This window comes from Felis catus, chromosome D2 (genome assembly GCF_018350175.1).
Source record: "Felis catus isolate Fca126 chromosome D2, F.catus_Fca126_mat1.0, whole genome shotgun sequence".
NCBI classification, from domain to species: domain Eukaryota; kingdom Metazoa; phylum Chordata; class Mammalia; order Carnivora; family Felidae; genus Felis; species Felis catus.
In genome coordinates, this window is record NC_058378.1 from 67,217,122 (window position 1) to 67,237,936 (window position 20,815).

The window sequence follows — 20,815 nt, forward strand, 5'->3', positions numbered from 1 at the left end:
GTGCGCTCGCGCCGCGGCCCCGCCCGCCCGAGGGCCCCGCCCACAAGCCCACAGCTCCAAGGCTTGCTGTCAGGGAGGCGGGAAGCAGGAAGTGTGTCCGGGTTTCCACCCCAGCAGGCCTTGCCTCTTCCCCTGCGGCGGGTTAAGGGGTGGAGGCCGTGCCACGGAGCATCATTTCTGTTGGTTTTTCTCGCCTTTTCCCAAAGAGGAAAAAAAAGGGGGCTTTGCAGGCTAAAGGGGCTGGGGCGCGAAGAGCTACCCTCCAGGGATGTTCCTGCCCTTAGGAGGGCAGAGAGGAGGGGAAACGAGGTCAGTTCCGATAGTACCGCTGCGGGGTCTCGCTGAGACTTTAGAGATGTCCCCCAAAATCGCTTCTTCGGGCAACTTCAAAATCCACCTAGCCACTCCACCTGGAGAGCAACGGGCACCTCAAACTTAACATATCTGAACCACGCTCCCGGCCCAACTCACCAAAACAAAAACTGTGCTCCATCAGTCTTGGCCATCTCAGTGGCTACTCCATTCTTTCACGTGCTCAGGACAACACCGTGGAGTCGTCCCTGCCTTCTCCGTTCAAACACCACAGCCAGTCGGTCAAAAAATCGTGTTGTCCTGTCTTCAAAATAAATCTCTAATCCCACCCCACCTGTCCCTGCTCTGGCCTGATGCACTTGTGTGATTGATCACACTGGCCTCCCTGCTGCCACCCAGCACCTGCACAGTCCAGCGGAAACACTGCAGCCAGCGTTTCAATCCTTTGAAGTCTGAGATCGTTTTGCTACTCTGCTTAGCACTTTCTGATGGTTCCTCGTGTCGCTCAAGCTAAAAGCTCTGCTTGATTTGCCCCTAACCTCACTTCCTTCTGTTCTCACCTTGCTTGCTCTGCTCCAGCTAAACTAGCCTCCTTGCTATCCTTGAAAAAGCTGGCCACACTCATGCCTTTGGCCTTGCTCTCCCTCCAAACGTTTCGGCTCTCTTCCTCACCTTTCTCTCACCTTGCCTTCAAGTCTTTGCTTAGGTAGCATCCTCTCAAAGAAACATACTCTGACCACCCTATTGAAAAATGCACTTGTTGGGATGAGCACTGGGTCTTGTATGTAAGCCAATTTGACAATAAATTATATTAAAATGTTTTTAATAAAATTAAAAATTAAAAACTAAAAGCAACCTCCCCACCACTCCTAATCCCCCTTACTCTGCTATATTTTTTTCATAGTGCTTATCACCTTTTACTACAATAAAAATGTACTTGTGTGTATTGTCTTCTGTCCCCTCTTCTCCACACACAAAAGTGCACACACACACACAACATAGCCATCAATGCAGGGACTGTATCTGTATTGTTTAATGAATGACAATCCCTGACATGTAGTAGGTTCTCATTGTCTATTTTCTGCATGAATGAATGTCCCTAGAATGTACAGTCCTCAAGGGTAAGGGACCCTCGTGCTCAGAACAGCACCTGGCACAGAGTCAGCACTTAGGAAATATTTGCTAAGTGAAAGTGACCACGGTTTTAAAAGGTGACCTGTACTGGTTGCTTTGACCTTCAGGGAAGACCTAATACCCCTATATCAAATAGGTTCTGCTGCCTGTAAGAACTTAAAGTTCTGGTTCTTATTCAATACGCATGTAGACAAGCTAAATCAGGCCCTGTAGAAAAAGTATGAAAGAACTAAAAGATGTGGTGCCTTGAAAGGCAGCAGACAGCTGTTCCATTTCCCCAAATTTCTAGAGCCAAAAAGAGAGAGATTGTAAATAAAATGACTGGTTCCAGACCACATCTGATAGATGGTGGCAAAGATCAAGTTGTAAGAGAAAAAAGGAAATGTCAGAGAGACAGATAAATGGGACATAAAAGAAACAGGTATTTCGTAATCACATCGTCTGGGAGGAGTCTGCTCAGAATTTACAGCATCTGGCTTTGGAGGAGAAAGAGAAATACTTGGTGTTCCCTGGACTGGATTTGAGTTCCGGTTTGCTGGAGAAAAAGGCACCCCTCCCCCTTTGAAACTTCTGGGACAAACTCCGAGAGAGGTCGTTGAGTTGAATCATCACAAAAGGTGAGAACACTGAGGTCACAGCAGGTTCTTCTGACTCTTCGGTCCCCACATGTTTGAAGAGATGGACGAGTCCTAACATTTACTGAGTGCTATGAGCCTGGCCGACAACAACCCAATGAGTAAAGGACTGTTATCCTCATTTTACTGGTTAAGTCTAGTAGAGGTTTGCAGAGGTTAAGTCACTTACCCAAGTGACTTGTCAGTGGTGGGGCTCTGTGGTATACATTCAGGCAGCAAGATGGATTCCTAGTCCCCCAAACACTTTCATGAAGGGGCCCTAGAGGTCACCTCATCCAACCTCCTAACCCATACACTGGAAAGAAAGAGGCAGCCAGATTCATCCTTCAAACTCAGACTAGATGGGTCTTAGATGAGGCCAGAAACATCGAGTGTGGGAAAACCTATTATACGTTGAACTAACCCCCCCCCCCACGCACACAATTCACATGTTGAAGTCCCGACCCTCCAGTACCTCAAAATGCGATGGTATCTGGAAATAGAATCATTGCAGATATAATTATTAAGATGAGGTCATACTGAAGTGCTGGATCCCTAATCTAATATGGCGTATCCTTACACAAAGGGGATATTTGGACACAGAACACCAAGTGAAAATGAAGGCAGAGATCAGGGTGGTGCATCTCCATACAAGCCAAAGATTGCCCGCAAACCACCGGGAGCTAGGAGAGAGTCAAGGAACGGATTCTCTTTCACGACACTCAGAAGAGACCAACCCTGCTTTGATCTTCAAGTTCCAGCCTCCGCAACTGTGAGACCACAACGTTCTGTTTGAGGCATTCAGTCTGTGGTACTTTGTGACAAAAGCCCCAGGAAACAATACAGGTGAGTTCCAAATGTTAAGGTGTATGAATTATGGGACTGTTCTTTTGGCCACATATTATTCATCCATTCTCTTCTGGTAACCACCCTTCTCCTTCCTTCTGAAGACGCATCCTTTCTTCCTTCCCTTGCTCCCTCACTCTCAGTCTATGTTATTCTAGTGAAACACTTGGGATTCCAAGAGTCTTTCATGACCTAGGCATAAGCTGTAGTCAAGGACCAGCGGTTGCTATGGGACTAGGGCAACGAGAGTTTCATGGTGAGCACTGGAACAGAGCTTTGTTTCTGTTTGAACAGAACACGAATTTGGATGCGTGTTCTCTGGAGATGCTGCCTCTATGTGCAACACGTGAGTAGCACCAAAGCAGCCAAAGGCAGAGCAGAGAGCGAAGAAAAGAAGCAGAAACTTCATAGTCGTCTCTGAGCCCTGAATCCCGCCATGCCCAAAACCAAATCTCCCACTGGGCTTTTCACATGTCAGCCTAAACATTTCCCTTTGTGTTTAAGTCAGTTTGACACGGATTTGCTGTTCACTTGCCATCGAAAAACTCCTCACTGAATCATTTCAGTTATATTCCAACTGTACAACTGAATCTTATTTTATGCATGACGTAGATATAATTTTATTAATATTGATAATTAATCATGAACTAAGAAATGGAAAAAGTAGATTACAAAACAATGTAATATCCCATTTTATAAGTCTGTATATACATCTATCTCTTCTAATGTAGATACATTTTTTAGAATAAGGAAAATGATTTACAAAATGCTAACAATCTTTATCTTGAGGTGGCAGAATTTGGAGTGATCTTAATTTTGCTCTGCTTCTTTGTTTTAAGATTGGTTTTGTTATTTAAAAAAAAAAACCCCTCAAAATACTACTCATTTCTCTGACCCTTTCTCCTTTAAAGATGAAGGACCTGTTCTATTCTCCAAATCTGAGCACATCAGGCAGAGTAGCCCTCCAGTATTCAACTTAATAACTGGTTGATGGCCTGACCATAGATGGGGGAAAGCAGGCAACATCCTTTTGATAAAAACCCCAGATAAAAGGACTGAAAAACTAAAAATTCTGGTAGGATATCAAACAAAATTACAACTTCAGAGGAGAGGTTTAACCTTTTCAAACATTTCAATTTGTACTAATAAAATTGATAGTTATAGAACCAGTGATGAGTGAGGCTCTCATAAATTGTTACAATATGGCCTTATTATTTTTTTTTTGTAAAGTTAACCAAAAGATAGGCTTGTGGTTACACCCTAGAAAGGAATGGGGGAAGAAAAGCCAACTTTGGGGATTGTAGCGTCTGCCAAAACAATGTACTATAAATTAAGGGTGGGAGAATGCATTTGGCTCAGCTCAGAATCCACTCACCCTTTGTATTCAGTGAAAACTGAACTCAGACCTTTTGATATCTGAGTTCTATTTACTCTTGGCAAAGTTCAGTTCTTCAGTTCAAATAAAAAAAAAATCTTTTTTAACTTAAATACACCCCAAGGATTTCTTGGACATCAAATGGTTCTTGCACAAACAACATAATGATGAGCTAAGTGTAAATGAATCAGGAACATACAGAGTAAGTGACTGAAACATGCAAAACTTCCCATGATATAGCACAAGAGGCTCAGGAAAGCACTATGTCTGTCTCTTCCTTTAAGGAGGATTTCTTTTTACCATATTTTATCCTTTCCTTGAGAAGTCTTTGTAAAATGTGGGAAAGGGATGAGAGTATATCCAGCTGTTCCTGATGTTGACTTTTCACAATCCCTTCCTGGCTGTGCCTTGAAAGCTGGGCTTTGGATAGAAACAGCATGGCCGAGAGGTAAAGGTCAAGAGACAAGCTCTGGCCCTGGGTCTGCCACTTAATAGGCGTGTGACTTTAGAACTGGCAGGTCACCCCCCTCTCCAATTTCCTAGGAATTTTGTATTTGACCAGCTCCTTCCAGACCTGCTGTGCGTTTGATCAAGTTCTAATCAAAAGGCTCAAAGTTGACAGCTTGGCAGATATGTTTTGTGCGGCTCTCACTATATCCCGTTTTCATAACAGTTTTATTGAGATATAATTCACTTTCCATACTTTCCGTACAATTTACCTGCTTAAAGTATGCAACTCAATGGTTTTTAGTATATTCAATTTTAGAACATTTTCATCACCCTGAAAAGAAACCTGCATCCTTTAGCATTTACTTCCTATTTCTCTCCATCCTTTCTAACTCTAGGCAACCACTCATCTACTTTCTATAGATTTGCCTCTTCTTGAGGTGTCACAAAAATGGAATTTTTTTTCAATGTTTTTATTTATTTTTGAAAGAGAGAGAGACAGAGCATGAGCGGGGAAGGGGTAGAGAGAGAGGGAGACACAGAATCCAAAGCGGGCTCCAGGCTCTGATCTGTCAGCACAGAGACCAATGCGGGGCTTGAACTCATGAACCATGAGATCATGACCTGACCTGAAATCGGACACTTAACTGACTGAGACACAGAATCTGAAGCAGACTCTGTGCTATCAGCAGAGAGCCCAATGCGGGGCTCAAACTTAGAACTTCATCTAACGAAGTCAGACGCTTAACCAACCAAGCCACCCAGGTGCCCCACATAAATGGAATCTTACAGTATATGGTCTTTTGTAACTGGCCTCTTTCATTTAGCATAATTTTTTTTCGGGGTTTATCCATGTTGTAGTAATTCCTTTTTTTTTTTTCCAGATAATATTCCATGTAATGTTTTTCCATTCATCAGCTGATGGACATTTGGGTTGTTCCCACTTTCTTTGGATATTGTGAATGATGCTTCTACGAACATTCACGGACAAGTTTTTGTGTGGACATGCTTCCATTTCTCTTGAGTATATATGTAGGCATAGAAGTGTTGAGTCATATGGTCACTCTATGTTTCACCTTTTGAGGAAGTGCTAACCTGTTTTCCAAAGTGGCTCCACCATTACACATTCCCACCAGCAATGTGCGACGCTTCTAATTTCTCCACAACCCAATCAACACTTGCTATTATCTTTCTTCTTTATTTTAGCCATCTTAGTAGATAAAAAATAGCGTCTCGTGGTTTTGATTTGCATTTCCTGATAGCTAATCATGTTGAGCTTCTTTTCGCCTGCCGATTGGCCATTTACATATGTCCACTGGAGAAATAGCTATTTAGATTCTTTGCCCATTTTAAAATTGGATTGTTTTTCTCCGTATTGAGTTGTAAGCGTTCTTTATATATTCTAGATGCAAGTCCCTCATCAGATACGTGATTTGCAAATATTTTCTCCCTTTCTGTGGGTGGTTGCATTTTTAAATTCTAATTACACAGCAACATTTAAAAAAGGAAAGGCTTGCTATTTAAAAATCCCTATCTGCAGCTCCTTTCGGAAAATCTGAAGATTGGTTCGGCAACACTGGCCCTTCCTTCTATGCAGCAAAAGCAGCACGAATAGAGCAGGGGTTTCTCCCTTAAGACGGGACAGGGAGTCCTCCCTTGCACCATGTAGCCTCTTCTATGTTCCGTCCAGGTCCCTATAGACATCCCAATGTGTGACTTCCAGAGAATTTGACAGAGCATGGCCAGGATTTCAACTGCACTGAAATTGTCCTTGCAGTCGAGTTAAGTCATCTACACCTCGCCAGATGTTTCGCCTTTGGCACTAAAACACAGAATGCCCCAAACTTTGCACCTACTAACAAGTCCTTCACCCTTCCTGTTCAGTGATTGGGCTTTTGCAAGGCCCGGGGCAACTCACTGGGGCTTGGCAAGGTCTCCAGGATTTCGGCAGCCCAGGTGGTAGTGATGTCATGAGTGTCCCTTGCCATAACACTTCCTCATTATTAACTCACACGTGCCCAACTCAAACAAATGGAATTTAAAAACAGAGTAATGGTCTGCCTGAACTTCAAAACCCTGCATAAAAAAAAAAAAAAATCAGAAAAACAATTGCATGCTTAGGACCGTAGCCAAGAATAAAAAACCACAATTTCTGATTATTGAACATCCCTTCCTCTAATTATGCTTTGCCTGCTAAAAGCAGCCCCTTCTCAGAGTAAAATGAGCATCTCTAAAAATATATATCAGTGGGGTGCCTAGGTGGCTCAGTCGGTTGAGTATCTGATTCTTAATTTCAGCTCAGGTCATGACCCCAGTGTTGTGGGATCAAGCCCCTCATTAGGCTCCATGCTGAGCTTGAGATTCTCAGTCTCTCTCTCTCTCCCTCTGTCTCTCTCTCTCTCTCTCTCTCTTTCCCTCTGCCCCTCTCCCCCGCTCTCTCTCTAAAAAAGAAAAAGAAAAAAAAGAAATAGTTGCCAACACATAAAAATGAAGAGATTTCATCCCACCGCAAGAAAAAAAAATCTATTAGATTGGGCCTGTGGTTCCTGCTAGAATTTTGCAACAGACATAGTGGAGCTGATCAGTGGGGCCCAGTGCCCAGCCAGTGGGCCTCATGCATCATGCTACCTGCCTTGTTTCTGAAAGTATTGAGTTGAGGACTCTTAATACAGGTTATTGAGACATATGTGAGGCGTTAGTACATTTGCTGTCTGTGGGAGGGCTCTAGGTAGTTTCACCATAAACATCTTTGCTGGAAGCATTTTGGCCACATTAAATAATTGGCCGTAAGACAATGTTGCTATAAAAGATAAAATTACGGGCGCCTGGGTGGCTCAGTCAGTTGAGCGTCTGACTCTTGGTTTCAGCTCGGGTCAAGGTCTCATAGTTTCATGAGTTCAAGTCTGATGTCGGGCTCTGTGCTAACCATGTGAAGCCTGCTTGGAATTCTCCCTCTCGTTCTCTACCCCTCTCCCACTCGTGCTCTGTGTCTCTCTCAAAGTAAATAAAAGAGATAAAATCACACAAAAAAATAAATAAACAAGGACATTCGTTAAAAAGGACATAATGAAAAATGAAAAATGAATAACCAAATTTAAAAGACTATTACAAAATGCCAAATATTTGAATATATTCAAAACGTATAGTGTAGATTATGGCAATACTGTACAAATAACTGATTTTATTTTGCAGACTGTTCCTAAGCACTTGTCTTCAAAATCTTTTGTTTATAGTGCTATATAGTTTTTTTTTAACTCGTTTGTTTGTCTTTTCATTCAGCATCACACTTCTTCTTTTCTTTTTTTTTTAATTTTTTTTAACGTTTATTTATTTTTGAGACAGAGAGAGACAGAGCATGAACGGGGGAGGGGCAGACAGAGAGGGAGACACAGAATCGGAAGCAGGCTCCAGGCTCTGAGCCATCAGCCCAGAGCCGGACGCGGGGCTCGAACTCGCGGACCGCGAGATCGTGACCTGAGCCGAAGTCGGACGCTTAACCGACTGAGCCACCCAGGCGCCCCACACTTTTTCTTTTCTGCTAAAATGTCTTCCTTCATTAAGAGGGGTAGCCATTTCAGAATCCAAGGATGGATACCTGTTACTGAGCTTTGTGTTGCATTGTGAAAGCCTTCCATACCGGTGTTTGCTTTTGGCATATTGTCACATGTCTGTTGATAGGCATTCCAAAGTTCTATGGGAAATGTGGGTTCAAAAGTGTGCCACTGTATATAGACCAGTAGGAGGGCTCAGATTTATATAACAAAAGAAATGGGAGTACCACATCAATGGAGAAATGAAACTAAATTGCCAGCCGATTAGTTTTTTTTCTTTTATGGCGCAACTGCCTTATGGCCAATTACTTGCGCGGCAAAAATGCCTGTGGCAAAGGTGTCTGTGGCACTGACGCTTGCAATGACAATACCGGGGCGGTAGGAGTGCTCCCAATCTCCACGACTCTTGTTAAAAGAGAGAAAGACAGACACCAGACAGACAGACCAATACTGAGGGGCAACTGAGACCTTTGCAGGCTTGGAGGGCTTATCGGGAGAGCGGATGGTCAAAATAGGAGCACCGGAGTGCTGAGAAAGGAGGAGGGGGAGGCTGTGGGGCCTCTGCAGGACCTCCTCTTGGCCCAAGTTCACAGCATAAGCAGCACGTGCTGCAAGACCTCCGCAGATTTCAAAGAGAAAGAAGGACAGGGTTGCCTCAGAGCACAGGTTCCCACAGGGGAAAGGCTGGAAACAGCGTGCAGTCTGGGAGCTGGGGCCCTTCACCTGCTTGAGTGCAAGGAGCTGGGCCTTACTTGTTTCCAGAAAATGCCCTCTAGTTTGCTCTGCTGTGCAGCACGTCAATTCTTCCAATCGACTGCTAACTGGTGATTGGGAGAAAGGAGACCTGACCCTACAGGCTATCTGAAGACTAAACGAACCCAAGAAAAGCACTTTGCACTGTATCTGGAGCCCAGAAAGAACACAATAAATGTTAGCTCTGTTATTACTGGTGAACTCCCACCGTGCCTTTTAAGAATCTGATATCTATACATCTTCATAAAATCACGACTGTCAAAACTGGAGGAGTCCTTGGAGACCTTCTAGTTCACTGAATGTAGGAGAAAAGCGGTTTTTTCCTCCCAAAGAGGCGATGGCCCTGACCAGTGTGTGGCCTTATCAGTCTCGAGGTTTCGTCAATGCTCTGATTGTGTAAAGCAAGGCATGCCTGGAGATGGGAGGGTAGATATGCCGTGGGGTAGGCCTTATTGTTATGCTGAAGAGTCACCTTTCTTGGCAGTTTTGGCTCAATACTTAAGTCCGAAGTTAGGAGGCCCCTGGGTAAGGCTCAGAGACAAATGAACTGGGAAGTGGTGGGGGAGGGTGTGATTTACATCCTTTCCCTCCCAGTCGCCAGAGTGTGCGAGGAGTGGGATGGACGGCTCTTAGGTTGGGAGTTCAGCACAGCTGTAAAAACAGCCTGTCCCCACGGGTTCCCCCAGCTCTTTGGCACAAAAAAGCTGTGGAGTGGCTTAAGGAAGTAAGAGCAAAGCAGGAACTGCTCGTCAGGGGAGACAGAGTAAAACAAAACGTTTCTATTGTATGATCTCACCACCAACCAGGTCTCTCTTCTTGTCTTTGGAATTAGGTAGAATTGGAATCATGGGGGAGTTAAATAATAAAAATTTTTAAAAATGTAATAGATTAAAAAAATCTCTAAAGAAGATTTTGTTGCGTGTCATAATCACCAGTTCTCGGGGCCTATCAACTGCAGACAGGCTTTAAAAGTCTAAAAACCCTAAACTGCTGTGCTAGGCGAGACTCTGTCCCACCCTCCACCTCATCAATGCCCCTCCTTCTGGGCTCCAGCCTCCCCTTCCATTTCCTCCGAGGGAGCTTCCTTTGTGTCTCAGGACCTTTGCACATTGTAAACGTCCCAAGGGGCTGCAGATTCCACGAAACAACAATTGTGCTTGGATAAGGAGGCTGGGACTGGCACGGAACTTAAAGAAAAGAGGATTCCAACTAATCTCTCAGAGAAGCAGCAGGACAAACTGGAAGGCGCCCTGGCTCTTAGAAGAACTTAGAACACTCTGCTGAGTGCTGAAATATATGACCTCAGGAATCAATGCCCCCACTGGGCCGTAATTCACGGAGCTGAGCTCTTATAACTTATGCCCTTTCCTGTAAGCATATTATACTTCAATTAACACTTTGCTTAAAAATACTTTTAGGAGAAAATACAGGAGAGACTACCTTGGGGTAAGGAAGGATCCTGGGGTAAGGAAAATTTTCTTAAATAAGACACAAAGAACACACATCATTAAGGGAAAAAACTGACTAATCAATCACATAAAAATTTTTTTAATTAAGAGGGAAGCAGAAATAATAACAGCAGTGAACTTACAGATAGCTTCAGTGTAATAAGGAATAACATCATGAATAGGTAACATTTATTTTGCCATGAACTATGCCAAGGCCTTTGCAAATATTACCTATCGTACCCTTGAAATGACCCTGTCAGATCAGCACTGTGATCATCCCCTCGTCCTCTCCTCCTGGGGATTGCCCCAACACGGCAAGTTCATTCTAACCTCTAAACACAGTCTCACCCATCTGGGACCCCCTTCCCCTCCTCTTCTCTCTAGTTCTGCTATCCTTCCAGGCCCACCTGGAACTACACCTACTGTCTGAAGTCAACCTTCACTCTAGGCCAACATTGCCCAACAGAAATTTCTGCAAAGTAAAAATAATAATTTTGCACTGTCCAGTATGGTGGCCCCTAGCCACATGTGGCTACAGAGTACCTACTACGGTGAGGATGACTGAGAAGCTAAGTTCTTCATTTTATTCCATCTTAACTAATTTACACTTAAAAATCCACATGTGCCTAGTGGCCACCATAGTAGGTAGCACAGCTCTGGACTATGCCGGGTCACTGTATTGCCTTGATGTTATTCCTCCTCCAAGAACTGAACACAAAGTTGGTTGGTTCCCTAAATATTTTATTTGCAGAAATCTTGCCTTTGGGGCCAGATCATTAGCATAAGGAGGCAGTTACAGGTAGGAAAAAGCTGCCTTTGTGGTCCTACTGTTGGTACACAGTGCTGAGCAGAGAACAGGTTGGTCTCCTGCTAAAATCAGTTGTCACGCAGAACAGGGAGAGGTAAAAATGCAAAGCCAAGAGCATGGGTGACCCAAAGTAGCTGATGCTCCACTATGGAGGGGTGGGGTGGGGTGGGGTACCATTCCAGGGAAGAAGCTAATAGCTCCCCTGTTAGAGAAGCCAGCGCCCAGAGCCCAGATGAGGGCAGCTTTAGCCCCAGCCAAGTACTTAAACGCCTGTGAGACCTCCTGCATTTCCTGGAAGCCTCATTTTGCACCTCAGAAGTGGCTCACACTTTCGGTAAACACCCAGGTCTGAGGCAGAGAGCAGGGATGGTTACATGCAGCAGAGGGGAGGGAGCCCGACCGAGTGCCCCCAGGTGCTAACTAGAGGTGATAACTGTGCCGTGTTCCTGTGAAGCTGTGAACTCTCACTCCCCTTCTCAGAAACAGGCTCACTGAGATTTGCTCTCTGAAGTGCGGACTGAACAGCAGTGGTTGAAATAGCAGGAGTCCGGCAAGGGATACCTCCATATGAGCCCCGTCACCACACCAGTCTGGGGTGTTTTCCATGGGGACAGACATGAGGAAGGGGTCAGCAGGGGCACTTCCCAAAAAGGAGAGGGGGTTCCCAGTCCCCTGACGCAGGAAAACGGAAGACATGAAGGGGCTAAGGCCTACCGAAGAATGTTTATCAGATCCCCCCAAGGCACAGACACTCCTGCAGGTCAAATGGAGATTTTGAAATAGATGAAGGTTGAATTGCAAGATACAGGTAAGTGTGGAAGCCAGAAGATTTGGGGAGCCTGGACATTATGGCAAGTAGTGTATGTTTTAGGCAGTCTGGGAGGTCCTTGAATTGTGTTCCTTTGGGGGGGAGATGGAGAGGAGTGGAGAAAACTACTATCCCCCAGGATGCCCAGGCTGCCACTGGAGTTTATCTGTGGGCCGACCGGGGGAGAGGAAGAGCAGGAAGGTACCTGGGTACCTGCAGTGCCATCTAGTGCAGTCCCTACCTAGTCTGGGAGAAGGAAGAACTTGGGGTGTGTAGGCTGTGGCCTGCCGTCTATATTAACTCCAGCCCACACCTGCTATGCCCACACCTGTCCACCCCGTCCAGAGAGAAGGGCATCAATAGGTTAGAGGCCTGATACAAAAAGTACTTCTTCTCTAAGACCCTATTAGGAAAAAGATAGCCTTCTCCCTCTTCCCTGAATTCTGCCCTCTCTCCCTTGACCTTCACAGACAGGGTCTGCAGGGTGAGGGACCCTGTCACTGCCACCACCGCCTCACTTCCCCTCTCTCCTCCCTGACTTTCCATCCACAGAGGCCACCGATGACCTCCCAGCCGTCAAACTGAACACACTGCTGAGGCCTCAATTAACTTGGCCTCCCTCCTTCATGAACGGCTCTTCCTCTGGGCCTTCTTGATACGGTGCATGTCCCCTCGATTTCTCCAGCCTCCTGGGTCCCCCTTCCTGTTTTTGTACTTGCCAGGGCTCCTTCTCACTCACCCTGCGCTACTCCTGGGCGCTGGCTCTGCACTGCCCCTGGGCACTCATCCTGAACCTACTTGCCTCCACTGTCGGTTCTTGAACTACCATACCTATATCACCAGTCGAGACCTGACTTTCTGAGTACTGCGTCCTTATTTATTCCTAACTTTCTGCTCAACAGCATTGCCCGTGTATTCTGTAGGCACTTGAAACTCAACACGTCCAAAAGTAAAATGATACTCTCTGTCCTTGAAATTTGATTCTTTTGTATTGACAAATATTTAATACCATTCTATTCACGAATAGAAAGCCAGAGCCTAATGAGATGCATTTTTGCATTTATTTCCCTTCTTTCTGTTGACAGTACATGGATTTCCATTCAGGCAAGACCCCTGTCTGCCCCACCCCACCTCCAGCCCATGTGTGTCTGGGGAAGGTGGTGCCAGGCATGGTCCCTGTTTACCAACATATCCCATCCTCCGGGCCCAAAACTTTGGTTTAGGAATAAGTAGTACCTGGCCCAGTTTAGGCTAGTGAGATATGAGGAGATATTCTCTGGGGAAAAAAACTGCCCTACCCTTATAACTGTTGAACAGCAAATGTTTTTTCTCCTAAATGATGGAAATAAGGAAGTGTGTACCTCCCAGAACATTCTGTAAGCCATCTTGTGATCATAAGGCAGCCAGTCTTACGGTGAAGTAGAAAGCCTAGAAGTCTGAGGAGAAAGAGAAGAAACGTCTTTGGTAAACCTCAGGATCAAGCCTCACCTGAAGGCCACCTTACCGTGGGGCTTGTTAAAAACTTCTTTTTGATTTTTACACTATTAGACCTGGATTTTCTGTTACTTGCAACCCAAAGTGCCCTAAGTGATACAAGTAATAAGCCCTCAATAACTATTTGTTGAATTGAACTGAAACCTAGAAAAGCATTAATTATGGGTTGACCTCCTAGCAACGTAATGCCTTGATCCAGTTAAACTACACACATCTCATTAAGAAAGCACATCGGTGGCAGAGACTACTTGTTTTAGAGGTTTCCGGAAAGAGTAGGCCTTACGAAGTGCCTCAAGTCATACCATGGAATATAGCTAGTCATGCAGTCGACACACGAACCTGGTTTTCTCTCTCTACTTCAATGTCCTTGTCTCTAAATCCAGGTCATAAAACTTGCACTTCCTTCTACTGCCCCTAGGTCACGACGAAGCTGGGAAATCAAAGGTATTAAATTTTATAAGGTCTCTTTTCCCACAGCAAGAAGTATGGATGCTACCTATATGAAGCATGCCTTAGGAATCTCTTCCTCACCTTTGGAAGGGTCTTTTGTTTCTTGGAAAACTTGTTAGAAGACCCCTTAGGTTGGCTCCTTACATTAAGAAAAACCTCTGATGAGGTATCAAAATCACAAATAAAACTTCAGCTCATTATGTCCAAAACCAACTTATCAAGCTATAAGAAAATGTGGAAAATGAGAGAGACGAACTAGATAGAGGGTTTCCATCGTGCTTTTCTAACACACTGGTAAATCACAACCCAATTGTGATATGAGTTGTGCGTTCTTCTTAATGATGGCCTAAGTACCGTGTTTACTATAGTGAACATCTGTTAGTTTCGCCCACCCAGCCTCTGTTCTCCTGGTTCCTGGTAACAGCCCCTCAATTTTCCTCTGGGGAATAACACACACCCACTCTTAGACTGTTTGGTTCAGATAAGGTTGACCCTACTTCCATGGAAGATGGAGGTGGGGAGAGAAAATACCGTCCCTGCCAGTCAACACATCCCACTGACCCAAACCCAAGGGCTGATTCAGGAACAGGAGGCAGCACTTCCAAGTCATTCCAATGAGTCTTAATCCTAGCATTTATGCTGGAACTATTGGGAAAATAAGGCTCTCTTTTCACAGAGGGTGCTAAACTTTGAGAACACAAGACTAAGGCTGCCAGCAGTCATTTATCGCTCATGAAGAGACTCTGAAAATGTCAATGCAAAGGAAAGTAGAACCTAGAGATAGTGTAAGTCCTAATGAAACCATTTGAGTCCCTGGATCCAGCCATGACTGAAGTTTCTGGTCCTGGATGTTCTTTTATTACACAAGTCTGTAAATTTTATCCTTTGCTTAAGTCAATTTGAGTTGAGGTTTTACTATATACAAGGATCCTAAGTTTGTATTTTTGGAAAATAAGTTGAATGAAGTCAAGGTTACCCTCATAATAATATCTCTCCTGCTTACATTCTGATGTGCTTTCTTAAGCGAGAAAGAAAAGAGCCAACACCAGCAATGACATTCGACCCATAATTTAGGTGCCTTTGGAAGTGAGAGACCAAAAATTTGAGCCTGCCAGAGTAATATTTCCTGTTCTTGACTACGATTCACGTGAGGGCCTTCACAAGACAAAGGCTGAAAACCTCTTTACTGTGTTACTTCATAGGTTCCTTCCAGGTTGTGTAAATGACTTTTATCCCCATAGCACATTTCTAGCTATAGTTTTTTGCATTTCCCAGAGCGCTTTCCTGCTCAACACACAGGGACATTTGGACTTATACAACCCTATACACCCCACAGCAATTATGATACCACTTTACAGATGAAGAACCTTTACAGATGAGAATGGTAAAGTGACCTGCCTAGCCCCAGAGCAGGAGAAACTCAGGTTTTCTCTTTCTAACCAGCAACCTTTCCTCCTCCTGTGAGAGCAAAATGAGATCATAAATAGGAAAGCACTTTGGAAAGAAGGAAACTCTATCGATGCCAGATGTATTACTGTAAAGCCAAACCTAAGTACAGAATGACCTTGTTATCACCCCTGGAGTGAGGATGCTTACAGATTGGGCCTGCTTAATCTCCTGGTACCCCGGGGAGAGCCTCTGCAGCTTTCTCCAGCAGGGCTAAGTCTTGCGTGTCCCTGACATCACTTTCTCCAGAGGGGACCCATCAGGAAGAAGGAGTGACATCTCCTTCATTCCTTGAAAACATCGCCCCCCAATTATGCCCAACTCAGGCCAATCCAAACGTCAGAGGGTAATAGCGTAGATGTCAAGATTCAAAATTTATAGACAGTGTGGACATGTGTGATGGTTTGTTTGGGGAAATGGATCCGTCATGTGCAAGATATATGGCACCAGATAAAACATCCTGACAATATTACACGCTTGGGGATGGGGGTGCGCGAGCATATTATTTTGAAAGCACGCTGTTATGACATTTAAAAAATTCCAGAGTGAATGCTGAGCAGATCTAGAGGCTAATGCGATGTGGGGACATGCAGCTGTGCAGAAACATGAAGAATGATCCGTTTTGCATCACAAAGTGCATTTTTCATTTTCCTCTCTCTCCAATCATGGAGTTCAGAGAATTTTAAACGGGTGTGATTGGGATAGATCTAAGATGTGTAATGTAAAAGTGATAATAAAGACTCATTTGTGCAAGGCTGCATATACAAATACTCTAAAATTAAGACTTTGTTCAAAATTGCAAAGGTTTTAACCTGAGAGCCAGTGAATGAGAAACTCTGCTTATTCTCTTGCCAGCTGGCCAACATAAAAGGCTGCCATCCTTTGTTAGGAGGAGCCTTGGATCATGCGGTTTGTTTATTTTTTACTTACCAGAGGTCTCGCCAAGTGCAACTCTCCCGTAAAAAACTTCCTTCTACTTAGATGCACTAAATGTTTTAGAGGGCTTGTTATGTGTAGGCTTTCACACATCTGCTATTTTAAACTTCGCAACAGGCAAATAATACCACCCTCATTTTACAGAGGAGAAAAGGGAGGCTTAGGGAATTTGAGTAACATGCCCAAGGTTAGATGAGCAGAGGATGCAAGGCCATAGGCAGGGCTTCTAACCCCTCACACACAACCACCTCAACCCAAAAGAGAGCGCATGCATGCATCCATTCATCTCCAGGCATGTGCAGGCCCTGAGCTAGGCCCCGGGACGATGGGGACAGGAAGATGCCAGAACTGAGATTTCAGAGGGGCAGACAGCAGCAAAAGGTACAGGGCCCAAATTTCCAAGCTGATTCCAGCAGGCTTCAGTATCTGGAGATTTGCATGGTAGTAAGACGTGGGAAGCAGGTGTGGGGGTGTTCCTCCTACCAACTGACTCACCTTCTCTCACTGAGCTCAGAGCCCTGAGAGACAGCATCTGGTTAGGTCGCTTGATCACTATTAACCCACTTGTGCAAAACTTTTATATATTAGGCTATCTTATAGCCTGTGGGCTAGCCAGTGGACTGGCTGCCTTTAGGACAAGTGCTCACCCCTGATCCAATCAGCTCTGGCTTGGGGTGGGGGTGGGGTGGGATGGGGGTGGAATCCTATGGCATAGGACCACCTATGTATGCTTAAGGAAGAGCTTAAGACCGTTTCTTCTATAAGGAACTGTGGATGTAAGATTGCCAAATAAAATATAAGACGCACACCTAGATTTGAAGTTTAGATAAACTATGGATAAATCTGTAGTGTCAGTAAGTCCCAAATATTGCATGGGACTTACAGATAGTATTTATTGTTTATCTGATGTTTATATTTTAACAGGGCACCCTGTATTCTTATTTGTAAATCTGGCAACACAGTGTGGAGTTAGAGGGAGTTGCGGATGCCTCTCTAAGGCTTGGTCAGTTCAAAAGAGAGAGGAACTAAAAGAGCTAAGGTCACAGATTCCAAGAAAGACATCAAGACTAAATTGAGGATCAGGAAGCAGGTATCAGGGACTGTAAGCTCAGGAGTCCACAGAAGGAATCCACAGCTGGGAGAACTAGTAGGCAGGTGGTCCTGGGTACACACCTGATGTAGAAAGTTATTGTCTTCAGCTGGCTTCTAAGTGACCTCCTTGGGCAATGTCAAGAAGGGGACACTGGAAGACAGGCAGGCAGCAGGGTTTTGCTTTCGGGTGATCAGCTTATTTAGGCAAAGGAACCAACCAGGGCCCACCAATAAGAGGGGGATATTGTCCTTCAGGGATATTGTCCAGTTCCAAGGACAACTAGGCTTACAAGATCTAGGCAGCATGCAGAACCCCAGCACAGAGAGTATAGATCAAAAAATTTAATCAAAAACCCCAGTGGTTCCAATTAGGCATAGGTAGTGCTGGGCCACAGTTCAGGGAGCAAGTTAGCCCCTGAAATTAGGATACTGGACCCTGAAGAGTACAACTAATTTGAAGCCCTGCTTCTGCAGACTAGAGACTTCAACCAACCGTCTGCCAAGATAACAGGGGGCTCAGAAACCAAAGAAGTTATAGCTACTGGTAAGTGGGCAACAGAGGGCTGACCCAGGCTGCTGTCATTCATCCAACTTTCCCTTTCTGGGAGTCTGACCAGGCTGGACTTCCCAGGGCTGGGCCTGAGCATGGAACTGAGAGCAACAAAGTCTTAGATCTGAATGAGTGGGGAGCAAGAACCACATACAAAACCACAGGTCAGCTAAGAAGATCTGTCAAGATGGCAGGAACAGTCAGAGAGGAAAGACCCAATGAGACCCTCTGAGACAAATGTCCTCAGGGCCTGCATCAAACCTGTGGGCCAGGAGTTAGGAGTGAAGGTCATTGCCTGGTTTGGACTTTGGTTTGGCTTTTGATCTTTTTGGAACACAATCCACACTTTATATACTGATCTCTACGCTGGGTATAGAGCCTGCTTGAGATTCTCTCTCTCTCTCTCTCTCTCTCTCTCTCTCTCTCTCCCCCCCTCAAAAAAAAAAAAAAAAAGACATCTCCTTATTAGTATTTCCAGAGTGCCAGATTGTTCATCTGTCCATCTCCAAGAGCTTTTGTCTGGTGCCTGTTACAAGAAAAGAGGAAGGAGAAAAAGAGAGAGAGAAGAGTGGAAACTAAGGAGATAAGTTCAGAGTGGGTGAAGTGAACCGGTGGGTGACTTAAAAATGGCAACACCTACATTCCATTTAAAGTTTGCACAACCATGGTTGTGAGCTCTTCCTCCATGTCTTCCTTGTCATCCTCGGTACAAACTTTCATGCCCATAAATAATTGGTGTGAGGGGTGTGTGTGAGGTGTATGTGTGTGTGAGTCAGAGAAGGGTCTGAGTTTCATGTCTGGTCACTGTGGAACAGAACAGAGACCACATGAGCTGAGGAACTCAAGAAGGAAAGGAATCCATAAGATCCATTGGGAATTCAGAGACATTGTGGAAAAGGCTTTGGATACCCACAGAAGGAGGAATTGAGAGTTCATTCTAGTTTCATCTAGAACTCAAGGAAAAACGAAATGCCAGTTAACATCTGGGATACATACGGCAGAGCAATGACAACCAGAATTAAGTGAGAGAGAAAGGGTTAAGCAGACAGAGAGAGAGAGAGAGAGATCATGTTCCTTCTTGTATTAATTAAGTAGGCTAAGCTGCGGTAACAAGTACACTTATAATTGTTCAAAAACAATAGTTTATTTTTTACTTACTCAACAGTTTGAAGACAGCTCTTTTCCATGTGATGATTCAGAAACTCAGGCGCCTTCCAGCTTGTGGCTGTACTATCCCCAAGGGTCCAGGACCTCATCATTATGTATGTCCAGCCAAAAGAAAGGGGAGGAAGTAAGGTGGGGACACACAACCTTCTTGACCTGGAAATGGCCTGTATCACTTCCACTCACATTCTGTTGGCTAGAACTCGCTCATATAGACACATCCAACTGCACATGTAGCCTGGGAATTGTGGCCTAGCTGTGCATTCAAGAAGAAGAGGAAATGGATTTTTAGTAAATAGCTGTCATTCTATCAGTCTTCCCTTCCAGACACAACTTCCCATTTGCACCCTTCATCCCGCACAGAGAGCCTACACCCACGTCCTCCTTAAGGAAAATAACCCAGAGCTCCATTCAGTCTCTACAACCACTTGAAATTCTGGGACTCTGGAGAACACAACGTCTCTTCAATCAGATCTACATGTGGTTCCTGATGGTCCAACAATTATTAACTAAAAGACCTAGTTATTTGCTCCTCCAATCCACATCTGCTATGCCATGGAAGAACAGGGACTTGAGGACTGCAATAAAACTCTCATTCAGAAAATGGGAGAATGGGAAAGAGTCCTTGGTTAATAGCACAATGGAATCTTGCTAGGTGGGCAGTGTGAAGGCCCTTTGCCAGGTAAGAGGGGATAAAACGCCTTGCTTAGTCCTTTAATCTGCTCTCTGGGAGGGTTTCATTATCTATTTTTCTCTAAGGCCCCTTGCTCCATCCTTTTGGATATCCTTCCTTGTCCATTATCCTTTTGGGCCACTTCCGAAGTATACTCCTGAAAGACTGTACAGCCTTCCTAGCCCACTTTCTTCTCAGGCAAATCTAGGAACAAAGGGCAAGCTTGACCAATCAAAGATGATTTCATCCCAGCTTGTGACTCCTTAGTAATACAATTCCCTACAAAACTTAGTAATCTTCTGATTTATTTGCTTCCACTGGATTCCAAGTGCCAGTAACCACACCCTAAATTTTTTCCTGGACATAATTCTGAAGCCTAAATTATTTTTTTCCCCCTGTCCATAGCTTTCTCTCAACTTAATGGCAGCTACCTTGAGGTCATCTGAATGATAGACTCGGGTGGAAAGACTACACCCTTAATGAGTTTTGCTACAGGGGCTGAGCTGCTATATTTAACGGAGAATTCTTTTTTTTTTTTTACTTTTTTTTTCAAGCTTATTTGTTTTTGAGAGAGAGAGAGAGAGAGGGAAGGAGGAAGGGAGGGAGGGAGAGAGAGAATCCCAAGCAGTCTCCACACCACAGTACCAGCCTGACATGGAGCTCAATCCTATGAACCACAAGATCAAGACCTAAGCCAAAACCAAGAGTCAGACACTTAACTGACTGAGCCACCCAGGTGCCCCATATTTAACTGAGAATTCTTAATGAGTTTTTGTCCTAAGTCTAGGATTTTTTTTTCTTTAGTCTTATTTCTTTCCATTTGGGATCTAGAATCAATACACTTTTCCAGATTTGGGGGCTGTCTTCCTTTTCTTTTATTTCTGCTTATAAACTGGTCAATTATTGCCAGGGAC

At 44.5% G+C, this 20,815-nt stretch overlaps 1 long non-coding RNA gene across 1 annotated transcript; it reads left to right on the forward strand.

The window, feature by feature from the left end:
- The first annotated feature begins 28 nt into the window (after window positions 1–28).
- On the forward strand, window positions 29–20,402 carry LOC109492688. The gene is made up of 5 exons (XR_002146641.3): window positions 29–2,182; window positions 2,647–2,906; window positions 17,989–18,058; window positions 19,230–19,326; window positions 19,543–20,402. It is a non-coding gene; the product is annotated as an uncharacterized LOC109492688 (long non-coding RNA).
- Window positions 20,403–20,815: the final 413 nt, after the last annotated feature.